Here is an 18,035-nt window from a genome sequence, read left to right on the forward strand (position 1 = left end):
GATCATCCAGCGATTTAAAAAAAAAAAAAAAAGCCTTTGGGGCCTCCTGTCATGCTCAGAACAAAATCCAAAGAAGCTCTTGCTCAACAGAGAACCACCAGTGACTGGAACAGTGCTGGCAGGAAAGACGAGCACAAAAGGCAGACAGTGTACAGGGTTCTAAGACATTCTGACCTAGAGAACTCACGGCGGGGTGGGGGGAGGCATGTGTGATGGGAAGGGGAGGGAAGAACCCAGTGTGACTTCTAGCTTCAGGGCTTAAGCAACAATTTGGAAGGTGGTGCCATTTCCTGAGATGTAAGCAAGGGACTACTAACTAGGTAGTGAAGGACACCAGTCCGGGCAATCGGGAGAGGTCACGGTTGCACAGTTAAGTCTGGAAGTCATCCCATAACCATGATCTTCAAAAGCTACGGGCCTGAATGGGAACATGCCCAAAGCAGAGTTTCCCACCCTGGGCGCTGCTGACCCTGCGAATCGGGTAACTCTGTTGTGGGGGCTGCACGGCCCACTGAGCGGCATCCCTGGGCTCCATCCCCTAGATGCTGGTAGCAATCCACACATTCGCCCCCTTTGCTGTGATAACCAAACTGACCCCAGAGGTTACCAGGTATCCCCTGGGGGGCACAAACGCCCTGCAGAGAACCCCTGGTCTGAAGAATGCAAGCCCAGGATGGAAGGCTGAGAGAAGAATGAGAGGTCAATGAGACAGGGGCGTGCGGAGAGGTAGGAGGAAACCCAGGGTGGTGCAGTATCCCTGGCTTCTAGGGACAGACATCTCTCGAAAATCATGGAATGACCAGCAAATAATGGCCACTGATATGGATGACAAGGAGGAGGGCAGATGACAGGATGACAAAAAACCACACTGTCTTCTCTTCCCACCCCCACTGCATGGAAGAAATCTAGAGAGGCTTCATGGAGGCGGCAGCATTCCTGTTGGCCCACGAAGTCAGGCGACAAGGAAGAGAAGGGAGCTGCAGCTTGAGCGGTGCTGGAGGCAACAAAGGCAGGCAAGAGGGCAGAGGTTTCTAGAAACGTCAGGTGATGCTCTCAGGGTGCTCAGGAAAGGGGATGGGTGCAGCCCAGTGCCAGGACGCTGGGCAGTGGACAGCATGGGCGCCCCGTCCAGTGCCCCGTCCAGCAGAGGGAAGAGGAGGCCACCCGGGGAAGCTGGCCCTGCAGACAGCACACTCCCAGCAGGGGCGACTCCAAAATACCAGACAACCTGCACCGTTCCTCCCAAGCAGGAGCCAGGGGGCCCCACAGTTGGGCCGGCCAGCCACCTTTCTCTCTCTCTAAACTCAACAAGGGCTCGTGCTCCTGGCACACAGTGCTCAGAGTCCCAAACTGTGTGAAAATGTGGGCACAACTTGCCAGACAGATGCCTGACCCACTGCCCTAGCCCCCCTTCCCTCTTCATGCCCCACCAGTAGTATGACCTTTAATGCTATCATATTAAAAAAGAAAAAAAAAATTAGGGGGAGAAAAAGAAGGGCAGATGTACAGGCCTCACTCTGCTTCTAATTAATTATAAGAAACTCTCTCTGGACCAGAGAGTCCTCAGCTGTGAAATGAGGGTATTAAATTATTTATGAGGTTTCATCCACATCAAAAAATCTGAGGAACCATTTTCCTGTTGACTTCCTTTGTAAATTCTAAGGGAAAACCCTTGCAAAGAACTGAACCAAGAACGTGCACAAGGATGCTGGGGGAGGGAGGGAGAAGGAATGTATGCATCCATCTGTCCTGCAGCCAACTGACCACAGAAATATATCCAAAGGCAGCAATATTTTCCCAAAATTGCCATAATGATTAACATTTGCACGCCAGAGAAATTCAAGTTGTACCATCATGAAAACAACGCAAAAAATCCAAAATATGTTTTCAGAAACCACTGAGCATAACAGAGAAGCTGCAATTTCCTCCTGAGTCCTTTCTTTTTTTAGTGAGCCCTGAATTAACTGGGCCAAGAGCCAGGGCCTAAGCCGGGTACTGGCATGAGGAACCCGAGAATTCTGAACACTTCATTTGCTATGAGGTTCAAGTTCTGTGTAATGAAGCTGTTGTTTCCTGCATTTACACCAGTACTGAATAGCATTTTTATGTATGGCGATGATTCATTCAGTAACAGATTTTAAATCCCTTAAATCAGTGGTTCTCAAATGGGGCCGTCTTTCAGGGGACACTGGGCAATGTCTGGAGACATTTTTAGTTGTCAGGCTGGAGGAGGAACGCTGCTGGCATCTAGTAAAGCCGGGGATGCGGCACACGGCACAGCCCTCCTGAGGCAAAAAATTATCTGGCCCAAGTACCGATACTGCCAAGGGCGACCGTACTAAAATTTCTGTAATTTTACGGGAGATACATCCTATATGCTTTCATGCTCCAAACCACTTTTATTCTTTTCAAGGTAATGCATGTACATTGTTTTAAAAAGTAAAATACAGGTGAGGCAAAAGACTCCTCTTTTCACTTACAAGCGTTTTATAGCACCATCTATCCCCAATTCTACGGCCCACAGCAGCCATTCTCAAATCGCAGAACTGTTTGTTTTGCTGGCAGTGATCCTCAGTATGACTTCCATGCTTCTAAATAACCTTGTAATATTCCCTATCAGCTTTAGGTATTACTTATTTGATTTTCTCACATATAGGTGAGAATTTTGGTTTTTTAAATTCCCTCCTCAATCCTATGCTAACCCTACCACATTTTCCCAGTAGTGTAACCATAGTTTTTGGTTAAATCTGTATCTGACAGATATTATTTTGACAACAGAATGGGCACTGCTAAGCAAGCAATATAATATGCTATGATTCCTTTCTTATGCAACCTTTTTGTTTTCCTGGGGTTACTAATTGCATCTGTTTTTATTTCCTTAGTTTTCTCTCTCTCTCTCTCTCTCTCTCTCTCACACACACACACACACACACACACACACACACACACACACACACATCCATCCTTTGGTAATTCTTCCAGCATTGTCCACAATCCTTTGATTCAATTTTTCACATGATCAAGATTCTCAGCTCTATGGGTTTCCCCCTCAATCACTCCTACATCTCCCAAATATACACACAACAGACCTTCTGAAATTTCTTTTTTTTTTTTTTTTTTTTTGAAGATTTTATTTGACAGAGAGAGACACAGCAAGAGAGGGAACACAAGAAGGGGGAGTGGGAGAGGGAAAAGCAGGCTTCCTGAGGAGCGGGGAACCCGATGCAGGGCTTGATCCCAGGACCCTGGGATCATGACCCTGAGCCAAAGGCAGACGCTTAACGACTGAGCCACCCAGGCGCCCCACCTTCTGAAATTTCTTGTCTCTGTTCCAGCCTGTAGTTGTCAGCATTAGGCCTGCTATAGAGTTCATGCCACCTTGAAACCACAACATCGTGAGAATACATTCTGTCTCTTTGTTTCTAGGATCCCAAATCTCCCCTTTCTTGGTTTACTCTCTCATTTCAGTGGGACACATTCTCTAGATTATTCTACCCTTAGTTAACTAGTAGAAGAATGACTTTAAATTCTGAGTGAAAATTATTTGCATAGAATTCTTACAACTTCCAATGCTGCCGTTAAAGAAATCTGATATCATTTTGATTCCAGATTCTTTACATGACCTTTAAATCCAGGATAGTGCTTATATACTGCCTTTATCTCTGATATTCCAAAATGACACAATGAGCTTTTGCGTAATAATTTTTATATGCTTTTTATTCTCTGTTCTAGTCACCTGGTATGAAATTTCTCTCTTCTTCAGATTTAAGATGTTTTTTCCAGCGTCTTGTCCTTGGAATACCTATTAGACAAAAATCTGAATAACCATCTCCCATCTACGTAATAAAACTTTCTTCACTATGCCTTCACTGACCAATAAGGTATCCATCAGCTGCATGCAGTTACAAAGCTCCCGAAATGTTTGACTAGTGCAACTGAGGAACTGGCTTTTAAATTTTATTTAATTTTAATTAATTTAAGTATAAGTAGTCACATGTGGGCATTGGTTACCATACTAATGCAAATCTAAAGACTATGACAAATGGGGGAAAAAAAAAAGGAGAGGCAGTGCCTATAGCACAACTCTAACAGGATATTAAACATCAGAAGATATTAAGATGTTCAGAAGAAAAAGTGTTCAGAAGAAGAAATGGAATGGAATTTCTAAATCCTCACCACTACTATTTTCAATATGAGATTCTAGGACTTCATTCCTCATGGCTTCCAGGAATTCCTCATAAGAACTTGAAGAACCTATTCTTCTGTACAGTGGATGCTGTAGGGGATAGACACCAAAAAGGCATACCAGGGCAGTCTCTGGGCATTCATTCACTCATTTACTCATTCAATAAATATCACAAACATAACAAATTGTTACCCAGACAGTCTATGAACAATATGACCATGACAGAAACCAGAACCGCAAAAGCCAAAACTGCAAAAACAAAATCACAAAAGTTCTGGGCACCCAAGCCAAAGCCAATCAGCCTATTGTTTCACCTCAATCACTGGGAGCCATTTTCTTTAAAGCTTAGGGCCCACCATACGGCAGGCAGGTCACAGGTGCGCACTGAAAACAAACTAAGGGCAGGCGCAAAGCCAAAAGAAAGTCATTATTGTTTTTTCAACTCTAAAAAAGAAAGAAACATATTAGCACTGTGGAAATAGGGAAATAAATGTTCAGGGGAAATCATTTTTTATTTAAGCATCAATGTGGGAAACACATTCTCTTCATCTATTCTTCACATAAGTCATTTAATATCCATTCATTCCTGCAAAACAGGACATTTTATTGTATTTGTAGGTTTTACAAGTTCAGCATAAAAGTATGAACTACTCAGAAAGGAGAAAAACGGACACCAAACAAGATGCTTATATAAACTTGATTTCTTTTTAAATCTATTATGATGCTAATAAAAAGATTTCCAGGCTTGGAAATCAATGCTTCTAAACTCATACTGATGTATCTGAATGCGTATGGTTAGACACATGTATCATCTACCCACTACCCTACACCAGTAGAGTCAACCATATTCCACTCACAACAAATGAAAAATGGGTTCCTGGCTCACACTATGATATACCAAACAGATTCCACACAGAAAGACCAAGATATGGTTTGTCACATGAAAATCTGATATAAGATAAGGTAATGACATGACCCAATTGGGTTTATAATTATATAATCCCTCTAGAGCCAATACCAACGGGGGAAAAAAAAACAAACCCACAGCAAATTTTAATAGGCTATCAGTCACACCGTATTTGTTTCTAAGCATTTATTATTTAAATTAGAAGGATAAATTTTATTTAATGGCATGAAACTAATCTTTAGTGAGAAAAATAACCACATTTAAAAGACACATTAATAACATCTTCCTTATTCAGCAAAGTGTCCATCAACAGTGACTTGAATCTCTCCCCACAGATACACCACCAAACTGTATGCATGTAATCCTCACGTGACTCCAATCAGTTCTTTGTTTATAGGTGACATAGTGCATCGTGAGGTTAAAAGAAGCCCAATTAATCTCTTCCTCATCTCCCAAAGCACCATCTCCACATTTTGCAGTGAGCATTAAGCATAATTTTAAATGTAATTGTCAAGCACATTATCTATTCGCTGAAATTATGATAAAAGTTTCTGAACACCATATGATCCTGGTGTTCACATTTCAGTTTCTATCCTTTGCCAAACACATGCTCTCCCCCACTCACCTGGAAAGGTCAATTATACTGTCTTCGGTTTCAGTTAACAATGCTGCAAGCCAATCCCTTTTGTAAGATAATTAAATTCAATTATTTGCTTACATAAACACCTCAAAATTTGGGACACCAATGTCAACGATCAGGTAATTAAACAACAAAGTATTAAGACACGTGCGGCACACGCACACTCAAAAGCACATGCACACACCTCTTCCTATTCACAAAGCACAATGCTTCAAGTGTCACCTCCACATTCAGGACATCAGGAAGACAACCTAAAAATTCAAATGAAAAACTAAGACTAAAAACACCCAACACTCTTAGACAAACACACTAGTTTCCCTATATTGAAAGAAGTTGAATGGCAGAGGCAAACCCCCCAAATACTCAAGTTTCTAATCCATACCCCTTTGGAAACAGAGGCCTTTCAAAATGACTTTTAAACGCCAGGCTTTTCCAAAAATGCAATTTTTTTTAAAAGAGTTTTTATTTAAGTAATCTCTACACCCAACACGGGGCTTGAAGTCACAACCCTGAAATCAAGAGTCACACGCTTATCCAACTGAGCCATCCAGGCAACCGTGGAATTTTTTTCAAGTGTGCAATTCAACAGTTTGGAGAAGGGGGCCACTAGGAATCCTGTTGCAGTTTATACTGAGGGTGACTCCTGCCCCCAAGTGTTTAGACCAGCGATTCTCAATCGCATGGACGCTGGGGCCAGAGGGCTCTGCGAGAATCGCCAGGTGCCCCTTGCCAGTTGTGTGTGCAACCTGGGGCCAGGGATCCTCATGCCCCCAGGTCCCTCTCCGTGCAGTGGGGACAACTAACTGAACCCTCATAATGACCTTAGGAGAACACACCACCATTCATTCATACATGGGAAGAGCAGAGAACCCTCCCTGGCACACAGCGGACGACACCAGGCAAGTACAGGCCAAAACCGCTCTTGTCACTGTGGTCCGTACGTGAGGTAATCAGCTCACAGCCTTGTCACTAAGGAGATGTGCAGCCCCGGACGATGACCTCTGAGCCGTTACATGCAGAATACGCAGCGCAGGCCCTGGCTGTCAGAGGCCATCAGTATTCGCGGTTATTAACAGAGAGCAGCTGGGGCTCGTAATTGATCCCAAGAAGCTGTTCCCAATCTTTCCTTCCCAGAGAAACAGCGATTCTTTCTGCACTGAGTGTTTTTTTAAAAGATTTATTTAGGGGCGCCTGGGTGGCTCAGTCGTTAAACGTCTGCCTTTGGCTCAGGTCATGGTCCCAGGGTCCTGGGATCGAGCCCTAGCATTGGGCTCCCTGCTTGGCGGGGAGCCTGCTTCTCCCTCTCCCACTCCCCCTGCTTGTGTTCCCTCTGTCGCTGTCTCTCCCTCTGTCAAATAAAACCTTTTAAAAAAATAATAAAAGAATTACTGATTTATTTGTGAGAGAGAGAGGGAGTGCTCACAGGTGGGGGAAGGGGAGAGAAAGAATCTCCAGCAGGCTCCTCGCTGAGTGCAGAGCCCAAGGCGGGACTCGATCTCACGACCCTGAGGATCATGACCTGAGTGGAAATCAGGAGTCAGGCACTTAACCGTCTGAGCCACCCAGGCGCCCCTCTGAGCTAATTCCTTACACTTGTTTAGTGGGAGACGTTTAAGAACTTTTATTTCCGTAACCTCATTTTCACTTCCTGCTTTTCAACAAGTTATGGAGACTCTATTCAGGGCTCCAAGGTCCCGTTTCCAACAGAGAGTACAGGAAACTGCTCCACCACACTGGCGGAGACAGAGAAAGAATTTCTGCTCCATTCAATGTAGCTTCAAGCCAAAGAATTTATTTTTTTAAAATAGTGTGAGGTTTTTTTCCCCCCAGGAAAATGACTCCAGAGCGTTGCTAATTGTTATCAATCTTTCTCTCATAAAGTGATTTGACAGAGACTAGAAAGGCCTAGAAAGCTTTACCTAGGGTCTGCTTTTCAGCTGCTTTTGCCCGAGTCTCCATCATACTAAATTTAGAAATATACTCTGTCTCGATGTACTTCAGCAGGAAGCAACCAGATTAAAAAAAGATGCCACTAACACACGAGAATTGAAAAGCTATTGTGAGCCAACAACGTCCAAGAAACCACACTGTACTCATTCACTAAAATACGTAGTCATCCTCCACCAGGAAAAAGGAAAAAGGACTTGAAGTGGATTCCAAACACACACACACAGACACACACACGAGCGACAATAAAATAGCTGGCGAAATCAGGGCACCAAGGATGAGCTGTTGCTGGGAGATGAGGACCATATGCAAAGCCCACGAGCGGACACAACTTAGATCAGTTGCAAGGGAACTAAAATCGGATTCTGAGTTTCCTAGCCATCTATGTAAAGAGACAAATAGGAGCAGAAGTTGGTATCCAAAAAGTGAAGAACATAATTAAAAACACAGCCTCTAGAGTGGATACACGTGCACAATTTCTCCCATGGGCCCCAGAGGGGAAACTGTGGGCTCCATACAACTCTGTTCTCAGTAAATGGGGTCCAGGACACGTTTCATTGGGCCACTTCTTACAAGAGTTTTTAACATGAGGTAACCGCACAACCCCGAAGCATAGGTAAGCAAGTCAAGTCTGAGTGGATAAACAACACGGTGGCAGCGCACACATCTCCCCACAGCCCGTAGGACTCTCAGGATACATTTGAGAGGCGCTCAGAGTCCCAATTGGGCTGTGGGTCTCCTGGGGTCCCAGCAACACACTACAGTATATTGTAAACACATTTCAATGCCAATAAATATACCAGTTGTAGAATATCATTTTTAACAGTTGCCTAGTAACTCACTGTAAGGGCTAAATAAACTTTTGTCACCATTGCACTCAACTCCTTGCTATTTTAAGCAATGCCTCAATAAATAAGGAGAACCATCTCTTATGTGTGAAAAAAAAACCGGGCCACCGACGTAAAAAGAAAAAGCTGCACTAATGTTTAAGGAAGAAATACCTCATGGCAAGACTACATAATGGCAGTAAGTTCAATGATGCCTCTCAGATTATTTGTGCTTCCATCAGTCACCGCAGGGTCTACATGCACCTGCAGAACGGCAGTACGCGTGAGACCGACCACAGTCCATAAGCAATGCCCGCAGTGTGTATGAACACGCTCCCACGTGAACCAGGAAATAATTACAGAACATCTGGCATTAAAACTTCTTTGCAAATTTCAGGAAAAATGTCATGATTTAAATAGGACTTATTTCAGGACAGCAACATATTCACTCGTCTTTGTGCTCGAGACGATGCTGGTTGATCCCTGTTCTTTCAAGGTAATTATGAACAGTGCTGCCTTTCACTCTCAAAAGTGTCCCAATATGGACAATACATTATGGGACGACTCTAGATCTTAGAGACAAGTCAGCAATGGAGATGGCCTAGGCTCCAGAATGACAAACCAGGAATGCCAAAGTCCCAGGCACAGCTTTCTGTCTAAAGAAACATGGACTGGGGCGCCTGGGTGGCTCAGTCGTTAAGCGTCTGCCTTCGGCTCAGGTCATGATCCCGGGGTCCTGGGATCGAGCCCCGCATCGGGCTCCCTGCTCCACGGGAAGCCTGCTTCTCCCTCTCCCACTCCCCCTGCCTGTGTTCCCTCTTTCGCTGTCTCTCTCTTCATCAAATGAATAAATGAAATCTTTAAAAAAAATAAACATGGAGTTATTAAACCTGGAGGTCCTAATACGGCCAAGTGGGTGGGAAGGGCCCTTGGTTAGAACCACGTCAATGGTCAAAGGAAGCTTCCTCCACCTGCTATCTTGCAGTAACAACATCAACCAAGTCAACAGACGTAATGACGGCACTTCATCCTTCCCACTCCTCAGGAACATCCAGCATTACCATTTCTCCCTCACTGGCTAATGTCATGGCCACACGTCCAGGTGAGTGGGGCCACAGCAATCAAGATGGACCATAAGCTCTACTACGGCAGCAACTGCATCTGTTTATGGTTCTTTAGTACCTATCAAGTTGTAGTCACCCAATAAACAGGTGCTGAATGAGTCAACCTCTTTCTCTTTCATAACTACTCTTGCTCAGATTGTTTCTCTGGTTCCTCTTCATCATCTCATCCATTAAACATAAGCAATTCCCCAACGCTCTGTTCTTGAATCTTTTTCCTCTACCTTTGCTCCCTTGAAATACCATCCAAGATGGCGGCCCTCTTTGCAGGTAATCTTTTTTTTAAGATTTTATTTATTTGAGAGAGAGAGAGAACAAACGGTGGGGAGGGGCTGAGGGAGAAGCAGCAGAGCGGGGGAGCCCAATGTGGGGCTCGATCCCAGGACCCTGAGACCATGACCTGAGCCAAAGGCAGACTCTTAACCAACTAAGCCACCCAGGAGCACCCGCCCCTATTATTTTTTAAGATTTTTTGCAGGTAACTCTAAAGCTCTATTTCAAAGGCAGTATTTCTTCCACCTACTTCCTATCGCCACTTAGGTCCCTGTCCAGCACCTGAAGGTCACTATTTCAAATGCAATCTTCACTTTCTTCCCAGCCTCACATTACTATGTCTTTGACCCACCCTTTGTTACCCTTCACTCCCAGACCCAAAACTCTGCTGCTCCCACCGCAGACTCATAATCCTTTCTCTCTGCCAATCCCCCTCCCAACATTCCCTCAATCAGATGCCAAGTCCTAACATTTCGACCCTAGGAGTCTCTAACATTGCATCTCTCCACATGCACTGCCAATCCCCTACTTGGTGGCCCGGCTTCTGAATGACTGCACACAATTTCCCTCCTCCTGACCTCTCCCCCTGAAAATCCACAAAACCACATGAATCTTCCTGAAGCAGAGGTCTGATGTATCTCATGACTCAAAAATATGTAATGGATGACCACACGGCTTCAGAAAACAAACCCACACTCCTTATATTGGCTGCCTACAGTGCTGGTTTGTACGCAGCTAGAAAAGCAGGGGCCAGGGCTAATACCACCGTCAAGAATAAGTTATCACAACACTGTAAGTAGATGCCACCTATGGTAAGCAGAATAACGCCCCGCCCACCCAGGTTGTGCATATCCTGATCTCCAGAACCTGTGAACATATTAGGGTACATGACATGGGGGAATAAAGAGTTGTTGATGGAATTCAGACTGCTAATCTGACCTTAAAAAAAGACTTGATCCCGTAGTATACAAGCATGCCCAATGTAATCAGGGGACTCCTTGAAATGGGGAAGAGAGTTGCAAAACAACCCATCAGAGTGATGGAATGTGAGAAAACATCAAACTGTTGTTGGCTTTGAAGACAAAGGAAGGAGTCATGAGCCAAGGATTGTAGGCAGCCTCTAGAAGCTGGAAAAGGCATTTAAAAACAAACAAAAACAAAAAACAAAGATTTTCCTCTAGAAGCTCCAGAAAACAATGTGGCCCTGCAGACACCTCAGTTTTAGTCCAGCAAGACCCATTTTGGACTTGTGACCTCCAGAACTGTAAGGTAATACATTGGTGTTGTTTGAAGCCAAGAAGTTTGTGGGTCACTTGTTACAGCAGCAATAGGAAACACATACACCCTTTTTCTTGCCCCTGAGTTCCCCCTGTACTATATTCATACAATTTCATGGCATTTAACATTCTGTATTAGAGACAGCTGACTATATACCTTGTAATTACTGCAAGAGATAGTTCTAGGGGCACCTGGTGGCTCAGCTCAGGTCATGATCTTGGGGTCCTGGGATTGAGCCGCTCGTCGGGCTCCAGGCTCAGCAGGGAGTCTGCTTCTCCCTCTTCCTCTACCCTTCCACCTGCTTGTGCACTCTCTCTCTCTCAAATAATCTTTAAAAAAAAAAAGAAAGAAAGAGAGAGAGAGAGAGAGAGAGATAGTTCTAGGTCTCAGAGCGGTTACATTACAACCAAGTGTGGTCTCTACAGCATCTCCCATGGGAGGCTGTAGAACCAATCGAGGTGTTACTGTCCTCCCTCCATTAGGGCTTCTGTGTGAAAAACCCGCCCTCACTCCAAATGCTTCAAACTTCAGCCTGTCCCTGAAAAATCCAAGCAAGTCTTCCAGTACGGCCTTCAGAAGTACAGAATGAAGATTAACGACCTGGAAAAGTGCTTCGCTCAGTCTGGGAACTTATCTCCTGGGACAAATGGCACAGAAACAGCACTCAACGGTCAGAAGTCATCTTTTGGGCCCAAGCCCTGGCTCCACAGGCCCTTGGGCAAGTGGTGCCCCACGATTCCTTTCTCTGTTGGGAATTATTCTTTAATTCCTTTACTGTCTCATCCACTGAGACCAACCTTTAGGAGAGGCTCACTACAAGGCACAGATAGAGAGGACCAGCCCAGTTCCTTTCTTTAAGGAGCTTGTGGTCTCTGAAGCAGGTAATGAAAATCCCTAATTTCCTAGTTACTCAACAGGTGACACTGTAGGCGTTATAACAGCAGCTCAAAAATTTCTTTGAGAAATGATAACAAGCGTTGGTGAGGATATGGAGAAACTGGAATGCTCATACATCAGGGGTGGGATTGTAAAATGTAGCAGCCATTTTGGAAAACACTCTGGCAGTTCCTCAAAAAGTTAAACACAGAACTCATATGGCCAAGCAATTCCACTCTTGGGAATACACCCAAGAAAAATGAAAACAAAGGTTCATCCAAAAACCTGCAAAGAAACAAACAAACATTCATGGCAGCTTATTCATAATAGCCAAAGAGTGGAAACAGCCCACATGTCCATCAAATGATGAATGGATAAGCAAATTATGGTCTATTTATAACAAGAGAGTATCACTTAACAATAAAAAAACAGTGAAATATTGACTCATGCTACAACATGGATGAACTCTGAAAGCACCGCACGGAATGAAACAGATCAGACACAACAGATCCGTATTATAGGATTCCATTTATTTGACACGTCCAGAATAGGGAAATCCACAGACACACAAAAACTAGTGGTCACTAGGGCTTAGCAGGGAGAGGGGGACTGTCCGTGGGCACAGGCTATCTTTCTGGGCTGACAAATGTTCTAAAATTGTATTGTGATAATATCTGCACAACTCTATGAATTTACTAAAAATCACTGAATTGTACAAGTGAATTTTGTGGTTATATAAATTATGCCTCAGTAAAACTGTGTTTTAAAAAAACTCTTAAGATCCTTGAAGCAAAGATCATCTATGTATGTGTGTATAAATACTAAATAAAACATATTGCTACTATATGACCAAAAAACTATAGACAACTACCAATGCTTAAAAAAATGGAAACTTCATTTGCTGAGATACAAAGTTTTTAAATAGTGCATTTCTTCTAACGTCAAAAGCATAATTGCATAATTTAACTTGGTAAGAGGCATATAGAAGGGATTTCTAATTCAAATTACATCTGAACAATAAATTATATTGAATCGAGTCACATTTATACATAAAATAATTTTCAGCTGCTTTGCGATGAAAACCAAAATACGTAAAATGCTTCTTGTTATAGTCACAACAGAATACAGAAGATGAAACTCACTAGAATATCTGCTTATTAGGAGTCAAGAATACAAACACCTGAAGCCCTAGTTTAAATGGATTTTAAATTCAATATAAGTAGATTAAGAAATTCCATTTTCTGTTGTGACACATGACAAAAGCTTCAAGAACGACAGTAAAATATATTTTAAAAACTGCCCAATAGCTAATGAACCTGTTGTAGAGCTTCCTTCCAGACAAGCATGAAGTTCAGCAGTGCTAAAAAGGTGTCTATAACGCACCCACTTTCACGGCAGCTTATTCCTCTGAATATACTCTTCTATTTCAGACTGAACCAGTATTATAGTATCAGAATTTTGTAGATCCATTATTGTTTTCCCAGGTTCTTCCAAAGAACCTATTCCAATCTGGTGGATCTTGGCCGCGTACATCACACCGGTAGGGTCAATGAGAAGGACAATACAGAGCTGACCCATCTCACCGCCAGGCTGTGTTTCTCACCGAAAGAGGAAGAAGAGGCCGTCAAGGAGCCAGCAGAAGTCCTGGACCCCGATCTGTGGCCCCTTCTCAGCTGGACGCCCTGGGCCCAGCGTATTCAACTCTGGACTGTACCACTGGCTGGCTTATCCACGGTATCTGTTTCTTATGGCTGTGGTTAACAAATCTGCATCCACTTAGCTGCTTTACGCAACACAGATTTGTTCTCTGGGTTCCGGAGTAAGACGTGTAAAGCGGGTCAGAGGGACGGCGGCATCTAGAAGCCGGACATGGTGAGGATACGGATTCTGCCCTGGAGCCTCCAGAAGGAACATGTCCCTCTGACGCGTGAGCCCCCATCCGTCTGACTTCTGCTTCAGTGGACACACTTCCTCTCTGATTCTGACCCTCCTGCCGTTCTCCTCCACGTAGAAGCACCTCTGTGAGGACTCTGGCCTCGCCGGATGATCTTCCCATCTCAAGATCCTGGAAACAATACTCCCAGAACTAGGATGGGGACACCTTTGGAGGACCCCTGCTCTGTCTGCCACAACCATCAAGGACAGTCTTAAGAAATGGGAAGAGCACCCAGAGTCGATGAAACGTGATCCAGTGTGTGGTGACGGCAGCAGAAACAGGTTGGAGATGGGAGTGCTAGTTTTAGGACTTTGACCAGCAGTCACAGCCATTCTTTGGTAGACAACTGTGAGGGGGTGGGCACACGTGGGCTCTGCCTTGCACACTTAATAGTTTAAGCTGGCCTGGTACCAAGAACCAGAGGTGGGTGCAAGTCTGGCCAGCTCCACCTCACGCGAGCCTGACCTCAGAAGGCACACAAACACTGACATCTTATCCATTTAACCCCCACATGCACGACTATCCCCAAATCATGGACAAATGGACTGAGGCCGGATGATTTTCCCAAGAGCACAGAGCTACACAGCGTGAAGGCTGGCATCTGAATTCCAGACTGCTCCGTCTTCCGCTGCGTCTCAGCGCCATCTTCCACATCCTCCCAAAGCCTACAGCGTCAGCTCAGTCCTCAAACACCTCCACCCCCTTTCCCTAAGACACCAAACTAGAAATGTATGATCTCCAAGCCAGAAGAAATGCCACCACAGATTTACGGGCCCAGATGGAGGCCCATCTGAGGACCCGTGGGCAAGTGGAGCCAAACTATGCACAACATGGCCCGCCCAGGCAGGGCTCCACCTCTTCCAGGACACTGCACACCTCACCTCCTCCCTCATCGAAGGGCCTGGCACCCACATCTCCAGCAGGTCCTGACCAGGCACCCAGTAACAACCACACCTTCCACGCAGCTCTGCCCCCAGCAATGGAGGACGTTGGTACTCGCCTGCCCTTCCGACCAGATCTGAGGTTCTCAAGGGGGGAAACTATGCTCCACTCCTCCAAAAGCTGCTGAGCGCCTGGCATAATGTGCTCATGAAGCGTCTGTACCAGGAATCCATTATTCTCTTTTTCTTGACCCTCCCTATCCAAAGCTAAACAAGGAGAGAGACCCTCTCCACAACATCCCGGAATACAAGCATTCCCCAAAACTATCATGTGCCAATACAATTCTCCCCCCATATTTACAGGGGGCTCCATGTTTGCAAAGGAGTCCCTATTTCTTTACCCATCTTTGTAGCAGGAAGTTGTAAAGGGAAACCTTAGAACCTAACCAACTTATATGTGCAGACGAAAGTTCTGTTGAAATACACCATACTACGGGCACCTGGGTGGCTCAGTCGGTTAAGCATCTACCTTAGGCTCAGGTCATGATCCCAGGGTCCTGGGAGAGAGCCCCAGGATCTGAGCAGGGAGACTGCTTCTCCCTCTGCCCCTCCCCCCCACTCATGCTCGTGCTAATTAAAAAAAAAAACAAAAAACAAAAAACACCATACTAAAAATCCTAACATATAAACTACATTTTGAAAATATGGTATCGGGCGCCTGGGTGGCTCAGTCGTTAAGCGTCTGCCTTCGGCTCAGGTCATGATCCCAGGGTCCTGGGATCGAGTCCCACATCGGGCTCCCTGCTCCGCAGGAAGCCTGCTTCTCCCTCTCCCACTCCCCCTACTTGTGTTCCTGCTCTTGCTGTGTCTCTCTCTGTCAAATAAATAAATAAAATCTCTATAAGGAAAAAACAAAAGAAAATATGGTATCAACTCTACTTTGGACCCTTGGGCAGAACAGAAGAAGCCCTATGGTCTTAATACCACTGTCACCAACATCATCAACATGGTATATGCAACAGTGCCCCAAAATTACAATACCCTGGGCAAAGGTGGATACTAGGGGACACGTCGTCCCATGGCACACATCATGTGTGCAGAACAAGCAGTGTTCCATGTGCACACGCATAGGTGTGTACGCTTATGTGTGTCGACATACACAGTTCACATTTAAAAACTTAAGAAATGAGGCTCTAAGACATTCTTCAGTCCAGAGTGTTTAAACTTTAGCACTACTTACGTTTGGGGCCAGGTCATTCTTTGGGGTGGCAGCTGTCTTGTGTACTATAGGACGTCCAGCAACAACATCCCTGGTCTCTTCCCATGAAATGCCAGGAACATTCCCCCCACTCTCCAGCTGTGACAACCAAAAGTGTCTCCAGACACTGTCAGATGCTCCCTGGGGAACACAACTGCCCCTGGTTGAGAATCACTGCTCTAAGCTACCCAAAGTCCCCAGACGGAGTGTGGCCTGAACTATTTAAGGCATACACAGTCCCTGACACGAGAACAATCTGCTTTCCCTGATTATTGTGAATTACAACCAGAATTACCCTCTTTGAGAGGTCTTAAAAATGCAATAAATTCTGCATTACACTTTTCTGACCTACATTCCGACTAAACTATAAGCTCTTATGAAAAAATCTGCGTTTTTCCATGCAAAAAAAAAAAAAGTCCATATTTTACCAAGATGATTTTGAAGAGCCTAACAGAAACCGAAACTGCATCCTTTCATTAGCTTTACACCGAAGCCCGCAATCAGGGAGAAAGCTCAGGAGGTGGTCTTGCATTAACCCAGATTCCATCTTCCCCGTTGACCAACATTTTTCTAGCTTACATAAATACTGCCTCTAAATTACTGTTTATTTTCATTCAGCTTGTGGACAAAGAATCAAATGGACTGCTGGAAACAGAGTCTACATCAAAGCTCTCATTTTCTCCTTTTCACTACGACTCCAAAAAGGATTTTCACGCTTTCGTCTCTTTCTCCCTGCGACGAGGGCACAGAACCCTGGGGCCAAATCCAAGAGGACTATTTGTGGGACCCCAGCCCCACAGCCCCGTTTGAAAGCGACTACCATCAGAAGGGAAGGGGGCTCTGAGTGATTCCTGAGAGCGCTAGTCCAGGCTGGGCACAGTGAGGGAAGGCACCACATCTGTCCCCTTTGCCCTGCCTTCTCGGAGCGCTGTGTGATCTGTTTCTGCCATCCTCCAGGGCGTTCTTCCCCGAGCAGAGGCTCCGAGAAAATGAAAGCGTCCTTCACGCTGCTTTTAGGACCTGAGCAGAGGGGAGCCGTCACAGTACTCTTTGTCTCCAAAATTCCAAAGCGAACTAGCTGTTGCACCTTACTCAGTCCAGACCGTGAGGTGTCTGAGTCCTGCTGGACCCCCCCCACACATGCTCAGAAACTACAGGCAGCTGAAGGAGCCACAAAAAGAATTCTGTACAGTGAGCCCAAGGCACAACGGAGCTCTATGTCCAGGGGGCCCGTGCGGTACAGCAGGGAGCCAACAATTCCCTTTATTTTTACTCATAAAACGTAAGAATTTGAGTGGCCTTGTACCAGCGTGGGACGTTTGAGCTCTGACATCTGTTTGGAAGGTCTAATTCTATGGAGCTGGGGTTGGCAGACTATTTCTGGAAAAGGCTAGATAGGAAACATGGTAGGCTTTAAGCCAAAAGGCCAAAAGGCATCATACCTGTTACGCAATGCAGAGGTTACATAAGGAAAAAATCTCCTCCAAATCTTCACTGACCATTTTCGAAATTTTACGAACACAATTTTGTATTTTCCCGTGTCACGAAATAATCCTCTTTTGATATTTTTCACCCAACCATTTAAAAATGTGCAAACCATTCTCAGCATGAAGGGGGTACAAAACAGGTGGCCGGCAGGGTCTGGCTGGGGGCTGCCATAGGAGACCCCTGACGTGGGGAGGAGAGGTGGCCCTCATCTCCTGGTGGCCGAGCCCGCCAGCCCAGCTCTGGGGCTGGAGAGAACACAGGATGCTGCCCAGGCAGCCACAAGGCCACAGAGGATGTGAGGAAAAGCTACACTTGGACATCCGGGAGGAAAAGGTCTTTCTGAGTCCAAAACACACTCTCTGTGTTGTTTCTGCTAAGAAACTTATTAGGCCAGGGGACAACTTCAAGCATGAGAAA

General features: G+C 45.1%; 1 protein-coding gene across 7 annotated transcripts in view; it reads right to left on the bottom strand.

The window, feature by feature from the left end:
* Window positions 1–18,035, bottom strand: part of TBL1X (transducin beta like 1 X-linked) — a 218,500-nt gene that overhangs the window by 133,244 nt on the left and 67,221 nt on the right. The window lies entirely within an intron of this gene.

The sequence above is a fragment of the Callorhinus ursinus genome, unplaced genomic scaffold (assembly GCF_003265705.2).
Source record: "Callorhinus ursinus isolate GAN/ISIS: 27379988/994484 unplaced genomic scaffold, GSC_fseal_2.0 scaffold16, whole genome shotgun sequence".
NCBI lineage: Eukaryota > Metazoa > Chordata > Mammalia > Carnivora > Otariidae > Callorhinus > Callorhinus ursinus.